The following is an 8,777-nucleotide window of genomic DNA, read 5'->3' on the forward strand; positions in this document are numbered from 1 at the left end:
ACGGTTACATTTGTCTTCACCCCTCCTTCCCTGGCTCTTTCTCTCTTTATCCACACCCACTATTCATTTCCTCCCGTTCTTATCAGCCAATGAGAGCGCACACACATTCTTGAAAGAAATCTATCACACATATGCATCTACTTTCGCAAGGCCAAATAAAGTGCTTTTGCTTTCGCCTAGAAACACACAGCGTCTCCCTGACATGCTGCTTCAACACTAACTGCAGTTACTGAAACCACGCCTTCTTTCTTTGCGTACACATTTGGGTGGCATTATGCAAATATTTCCACATAGTGAGGTAGATATGTGGGGGCATGTTAGAACGATTCGTTTTAGGGGGGCGTGGCAGAGTCTTAACTTTGATAAAGAATATCTCTTTGGTTTTGAGACTTTAGTCTTTGCAACTTCAGGGATCTTATCTATGCACAATCAGCTTGTAACACTCCAAAGAGAAAGGAAAACTTGAAATTGCATCATATGACCCCTTTAAACCTTTTTTTTTAACTAAATATGCATTACGTTAGTTTTATGAAATGGGATGTTTTGTTGGGCCTCAAGAGCTATTCTCTGTCTAACCAACTAACTCCATGTTTTTAATGATATCTCCCAATTGTAGCATGTACATGGTTAAAAGTAACAGTCCTAGTACTGAGCCTTGTGGTACTCCTTACTGCACTTGTGACTGATATGACACCTCTTCTTTTTACTGCTACAAAATGACAACAGTATGATTAGACAAAAAGTATGACATAAGACAAAAGTATGATTTGAATGATGCCAAAGCAATTCAACTAATTGTTGCATAATTTTCAAACCTATCCAAGAGAATGTGGTCAACAGTATCAAAGGCAGCACTAAAGTCTAGTAACACTAATAAGAGAGATGCAACCACGATCAGAAAAGCAAGTCATTTGTAACCCTGATGAGTGCAGTTTCAGGGTTATTAAGTGGTCTAAATTAAAAATTGACTGGAATTCCTTGCAGATACCAATGCTTTCCAAAAAGAAACATAGTTGTGGAAATACCACTTTTTCTGATAGAAAAAGGAGGTTTGAATTTGGTCTGTAGTTACATATTTCTCTAGAATTGAGCTGTGGTTATTAATAAGAGGCTTAATAACAGCCAGCTCGAAAGGTTTTGGGGTAAATCCCAACAATAATGATGAATTAATAATATTAAGAAGAAGGTTCTATGACTTTTGGAAACATCTCTTTTAAAAGCTTGGTAGGTATAGGGTCTAATATACATGTCGTTGATTCAGATTATTTAATGAGATATAATGGATAATAGTTCCCATGGATGTATAGTGTCCCCCACTCACTTTTTTTCCAGGCAAGTGTATAGAGGTTTTCAAGGCCCATTGTGAATAATTCTACAGACAAGATAGCCCAAGTATGACCCAACATTTTATTCATATCCAAAACAAGGTGATGTGAACAATATGGAGTTAACACTCTAATTCAGAGTATGTTTCATCCATACTCAAAGCTGGATGGTGCTTGAAAGTAAAAAACAGACTTAAAGAAGTAATAACTTATGAAGTGCCAAAAATATCTGTAATAAATAAAATATACAGTAAGAATAATGCAGTGCTAATTGACAAAGCAAGTATTACAGTATAGAAAGTATTCTGCCTTATTCTGTGATAAAAAAAAGAGAAAAAATGTCTATTTCATTATGAAAATACAGGGAAAAATATTATAGAATACAAGTTATTGGTTATTGTCAAGCAGTATATTTGATTTAAGAGATAAGAAAAAATAAAATGTGTCAATTAGACATGCATAGATAAAAAAATAATAATACAATTAAAATAAAATGGTAGGCCTATTACATTTGACATTACTATCCCCTTACTTCTAAAATGATGGCTACGCCCCTGATAGATCCCATTATAATGTTAGGCACCAGCATCCTGACAGCTCTACAGAGAAATAGCAGTTTGGAGAATAGAAATAGAAGATAGAAAGTGTTACCAGACATATTGTGAAAATCATGATTAAAAACACACTTTCTATACAATTTATCAAATTGTGATGTCAAACATTTGGTATCTTTAAAAAGCCCAGGATGTCTCTAAATAATAGATTTTTCACATGTATTTTGAATCCCCTATTGACTTCAATAGCACATATATATTTACATTTATGCAAAAAGCAGATGCTTTTATCCAGGTAATCGAATGCATGAGCAAGGTATGTTAGTGTCATGCTCTATGGATGATTCAGCAACAGAAATGTGATGCATATTCCCTATCAACCCCAAAAGCTAAAGCTATGGAAAATGTGTGGGTACAGGCATCCATCACTCTTCATGGAAAGATGGAAGTTTGAGTTCCACAATTGATTTTAGTAGCTGAGATATAATTATGATTATGTGTGGGCATTCCTTTGCCTTCAAATGCCATTTTGAAATAAGAGAGGCTAGAGCAGATAAGATGCTGAGAGATGATCAACAATTGTGACAGCTTTATTTATTCATCTCCTTATAGAACAGTAAATTAACAGCCTCCAGAAACCCCTAAAGAATCATTAGCATGCCAAAACTGACAAATATGACTTACATAAGCTTGCATTTCCATTTATTGACTAAAAAAGTATGGGTATGAGAATTAATTTGATACATGGAATTTGCAGTGATTACTGAACTTAAAGAACCTTAATAATGACTATTATACTTCCCAATATACTGTATAAAACATGCATTTCTTATAAAAAAAATCCTTTTGTCAGTTGCAAAATTTAGCAAATCGAGATGCTAATACAATTCAGCCCCTCCAGTTATACTGTGTCTTCAGAATAAAAATTTATGAAGTTTACTAAAATAATTCAGATGAATCTAACAAAGTCATGACCATATTTCAGATTTCATGATGCAGTGTTAAAGCACCAATGACATGCAATTCAATACTGCTACTACCATAAACATTTGGGCTGATCAGCTATTTGAATGCATTTATTTAGCAAACAATTTATCAAAAGTGACTTAAAAAACAAATAAGGAATATAATTAGTTTGACTCTGAGGAAGCAGTAACAAAGTGCTATAAAAGCACCAGAATTTTTTAGAGAAAAGGAGTAAGAAAACTTTATTTCACTTAGAAACAAATCTGTAAGGCAATAAAGTCAACATTTTGGAGGAAAAATCCTCCATCTGTTCAGATGAGCCAAAGATAATTTCTCTGAGGAATTTCCCAGTATCCCTCACTCACAGTAAGAAATGTGCAACACAGATTGATTCTGAAATCCCTGGAAGCACTTTGCACAGTATCCATTGACAGATGCACTCTTGTAAATCCTCCCTGTGTCACTAAAGGATACCCACACTGTGTGCTCAGGACATTCAAACTCGCCTCATTTATACACCATGAATCATATGCAGAATGAGAATAATCATTGCAAATGAAAGTTAAAGGCATGACAAATGTCAGTGTCAAATTCATTTATATAACACAGTATGGAGGACTGTGGTGGAGCCGAGAGATTGAAGAGTTAGCATCACCCTGATTTTTCCATTGACTTTTGGATAACTGCAGATAACTGCGAATGCACATCACAGGGCACTTACAGTCGAATGGAATGCACCTAAACATCTTTGGTCCTTGGACCCCTAATAAATAAAAAGACCAAATATCTGAAGATATTTACAAAAATCACATACCATTAAACATTAAAAACAATCTGTTAATCTTCGTAATGTCTCTAAATGTTTTGCCAATATTTGTTGTTTTTGCAACAAATGGGGGCTTTATTAAAGGCTGTTGGCTTATTTAGAGAACTATACTTGAACCAGTGAGGAACTCCTCTGCCCCTTTCCCCCAGTACCACTCACTCTCACACACACACACACACACACACACACACACACACACACCCACACACACCCTTAACTCGGGCATTTAATCACAACACAAATGACTAAAGTGCAACCTTCACATCAAGCACAACATCTTGAACGTTACAATATTATAGTGTAAAATTTGTGAAAATGATTATGAAATGGAAAAGCGGTCAAATTAAAAAATATATTTTCAATTCTAAGATGCATATTTCAGTCAGTCAGTGCCAAGACTTGTACATATTCCATCCACTGGTAAAAGAAAAGTTTCTCGCTGGTTCTTGTGGTGGTAAATTTAGCCAAGGTAATTTTTATCAGGGTTTTGTCTAATCACAGAAAGCAACTAGACTAACGCAACCATCAGAAATAGGGCACTGCTAAAAATATTAACCCACATACAGTGAAGAACAGAGGACAGACCTCAGCCAGCAGAAGAACAAGGGCACAAACCTACTGCACACTCAGCAAGCTTTCTATGCAGCAAAAGTCTCTTCCTACAAAATAGCATTTTGTGCTGCACCACTACAGATAATCTCCTCAAAACTAGAGAATAAAAAGTCCTTTGTGAAATTTAAAGGTACACTATGATAACTGCAGGTTACTTGGAGAGGAACATTGTTTTGTTTGGGCTTCGGTGCAGCTCTGTACCACCATGTAACACTGTGTAATAGAAATTAAGGTACATGTATGTACATGTATATTTACATGTAGGCCTATTGGTCTATATTCTAAATAAGGTATTATGAATTAACAAATTATCTGTTTTCACCCACAGTGCGAAGTTGAAGTATTCCCTCAGCGACCAGCACGGATCAGCTCTAGGCATGACGAAGCGGATATCGTCCTCTTTTATAAGGCCAAACAAAGTAGTTTCGCTTTCACAACGAAACACACAGCATCACACACGGCGGCCTAGAGTGAGCGGCGGACCAGCGGGCTTGAGAACGACACGGCCGGCGGATTTGGCAAAGGAGCGGCCATCACACACGGCGGCCTAGAGTGAGCGGCGGACCAGTGGGCTTTTGAGAACGACGCAGCCGGCGGGCTTGTGGCAACCACATGTGACGCCCCCGGGCTGGACTCCGCTTCGTCCACGGTGAAAGCCGATCCGGCGATCCACAGCGCAAAGTTGATGTATTTCCTCAGCGACCAGCACGGATCAGCTCCAGGCATCACGAAGCGGATATCGTCCTCTTTTGGAAGGCCAAACAAAATAGTTTCACTTTCACAACGAAACGCACAGTGCCTTCATGACATGGCAGCGACAATACTACAGCGAGAATAAAAGTTACGCCTTCTTTCTTTGCGTGAACATTTGGGCGGCGTTATGCAAATCTTCCCACATCGTGACGTAGACATGTGGGGGCGTGTTAGAACGAGCCATTTTAGGTAGGTGTGGTTGACACAACTTTTTATAAAGAATATCTCTTTGGATTTGAGACTTTAGTCTTTGCAACTTTACAGATCTTCTTTACGCACCAATAGCTTGTAACACTCCAAAGAGAAAGGAAAAATTGAAATCGCATCATATGACCCCTTTAATGCCGTGTCTTCAGTGATTAAAAATTTCAGTGCACTATTTGTCATCACTATACTGTACATTTTCACTCATGCTCAGCTGATATTATAAATCATCTTTATAATCTTATTGAATTGGAGTAAAACAACAAGACAGGTTTGAGCAGTTTTAATCCATTTCAATGCAAAAAAAAGGATCTCATTCCTACATTTTCTTACGATCTGCTTTCGCACCACTGATAGCTGGGTGTGGATTTTTTCCCTCTTTCTATAAAAAAATGTTTCTGTATGATTTCATATGAAATCGTAGAATAGACTCATCCCCCCAAAAAAATTAGTCTTAAATAGTCTAGACTCTTATCCAAAAAAAATAAATAAAATAAAAAAATCTTCTGTAGGACACCTTTATTCTTGTCATAAAATTATTTTTAGTTCTATTTGGAAAATGTTTACTAATATAAATTAATTATTATTTACACAATTATTTTTTAGACAGAAAATGCTGTGGGACAGGAAGGGTTGAGAAACACTGCAATAAAGCTCTTTAAATTTGGAATGGATTTTACACCCTCTTGTGTAGTTTGAATAGGTTTACGTTCCACTGGAACATTACAACATCTCAATCGAGAGGCTTCCTAACAAACAGCCAATGAAGTAGATGATAAAATTGGCTGATATTATCACATTTCATAAGCACTCTCTGCTGCATTTTAAACCAGAAGGACTCCCAGTAGCACGTTATAGTAATCTAGTCTGGAGGATGACCACATTAATACGTTTTTCAGCATCAGAAGAGACAAGTGTCTTAGTAGCAAGGTAAAAAAAAGAAAGGCTATTCTGCAAACACTGGAAATTTGACTGGCAAAGCACAGATTGCTATCAAACATAACACCCAGCTGCTTAAATGTTGAAGACAGCATGACAGTAATTTCATCCAAAAACAGATTATATTCTGTCGTCTCAGGTTTTTGATCCAATAACTAATGCCTTAGTTTTTCTCCGAATATAAAAATAAATTTCTATCCATCCAATCTTTTATAACCGTCTTGTATTTTTCTAACACAAAACTAGTTATACAAATTAATAAAAGGGGGATTCAGTTTGCCTAACAGAAGTTTAAGAAGGAAAGATGCTCATCACATAAATGCACATTATTATTTTTATATACTCATGAAAACAAAAATAATAATTGTCACCACAAAAAAAGAAAAAGACAATCAATCGCATTATACCAAATAATGTAATGGATAATTGCATCGCAGGAAATGGGCATTAGGCTGTTCAATAATGTGAAAAATGGATGTGTGGGACAGTCTTATCTGACGGTATATAGTTCATCAAACAATGCCCACAGTTGAAGCTATCACTTAGCTGATGAATAATCCAACTATTTGCGATGTATTCACTTCAAACGGTAACAGTTCTCAAGCTCCAGACTTTTCCAAATCAGGTACAGCCATAAGAGTAAGCCAGAAGCCGCAAGCTTACATCCATCTGGACTTTACATCCATGTTCAGCTCACAACATGCAGTTAAAGTCACCAATAAAGGGTCCTTCTTTACTTAAGGAGCTCATTTAGGCACACCTAGCGGTGGGGAAGAAAACTACAGATACAAGACTTAGTAACCGGCTTGTCTGTTACATATCCCCCTCCTCATTGGAAGACTTAATGCCTCCATAAAAAGGTTTCAAATTTTGAACATGATAAGAATCAACAGTGTCAGGGTTATCAAGGAATGAAATAGCATAATTAACTTTGGCAGGGCCTTTCCATCTCGGAGACAGTTTTGCCATGACCGCATCTTCAGCCTTTGACATGGGGTGAGTACGAACCCAGACAACATCCCCTTCTTGGAAGACGGTCTGTTTTCTTCACAAGTCATAATAATGTTTCTGTTTTGCCTGAGCTCTCTCCACATTTTCCTTGACTAGACGGATCATGCCTTCTTGTCTCTCCACAATGTCATAAGCAGGATTATCAGGAGTGGGTGGTCTGGGTAAGGCTCTCTCCAGAGGACCTTTCAACTTACGGCCCAGCGCAATTTCGGCAGGTGTGTAGCCAGTGCTCTCCTGCCAGGCTGTGTTAATGGCATACCTGAATTCAGATAACCATTTATCCCATTGACGATGGTTGTTTCCCACATATGAGGCGATCATGGTCTTCAAGGTCCTGTTGATCCGTTCGGTGAGATTAGTTTGAGGGTGGTATGCTGTAGTTAATTTCTGTATAACTCCCCACTGTTTGCAGACAAGACTTAACAAGTGGGATGTAAACTGCGCTCCTCAGTCAGATACCAAATAGACAGGAGTTCCCCACCTTGTAAAAATCTCCTCAACTAGAATACGGGCAATTTGTGGTGCTTTGGCCATTCTCAATGGAAAAAGCTCTACCCACTTTGAACAATAATCGACTACAACTAACAGATGCTCATGTTGTTTAGAGCTCTTTGGGAAGGGGCCTATCAAATCCACACCCAGCATGTACCCGGGTTCTACCACTGGTGTTGATTGCAAGTAACCTGACAGCTTTGTAACAGATATGTAACAGCTTTTTCTGGACAAGTTTCACATTCCTTACAGTATTTCCATACGTCAGCCCTTAAGCTTGGCCAGTAAGCAACTTCCATCAGTCGTAGTAGTGTTTTAAGCCGTCCCAAGTGTCCACTTAAGGGGTTGTTATGGGCATACTTAAGAAACTCACCTCGCAGACAAGCAGGTATGACTAGTTGGAGCTTTGGTCCTTTCCGACCATCTGGGACACTACGAAAAAGGAAACCATTTTCAAGGACATAATGCATTCTGGAAGAATCAGGACTGGGTTGGCAAGCAGCCTTGTTGCATAACTCCTGAATTTCTGGGTCATTAGACTGTGCTGTACCAATGTCAGACCAGTCTACCGGTAAATTGGATGGAGTTACAGAAGAGCTGGTAGATTTGACCATGGCTAACAGATGAGGTGGCGTAGTCTCAAGGCTGCGTGATAAAGTATCTGGTACTACATTGCACTGTCCCTTCCTATACTTGACGTTGAACTCGTAACCTTGTAGACGAATAGTCCATCGCGTCAGCCTCGATGAAGTTTTGGGATGTTGGAAAACCCAAGTCAATGCTGCATGGTCTGTAATCACCTCAAATGGTCTACCCTCCAAATAGCAGAGGTGGGGGACTCGAGTCACATGATTTGCATACTCAATATAACATAAATATGAGATACATATTTTTATCTTGTATTTTTATCAATATTTTCTCAAGTACGGACTTTAGCTGTATACAAAGTAGTTTTTTGCCTATATTCAAAATGTTATATTTACAACATTATTATTTAAAATGTATAATTAAGTTAATTTCTGAGGAAAAATTAATAAGGTTGTGTGGCAAAAAAATATTTGTTCCTGTCTGATACTGTGACTTGACTTGACTTGA

Source organism: Sinocyclocheilus grahami, unplaced genomic scaffold (assembly GCF_001515645.1).
Source record: "Sinocyclocheilus grahami isolate Dianchi unplaced genomic scaffold, SAMN03320097.WGS_v1.1 scaffold435.1, whole genome shotgun sequence".
Classification (NCBI taxonomy): domain Eukaryota; kingdom Metazoa; phylum Chordata; class Actinopteri; order Cypriniformes; family Cyprinidae; genus Sinocyclocheilus; species Sinocyclocheilus grahami.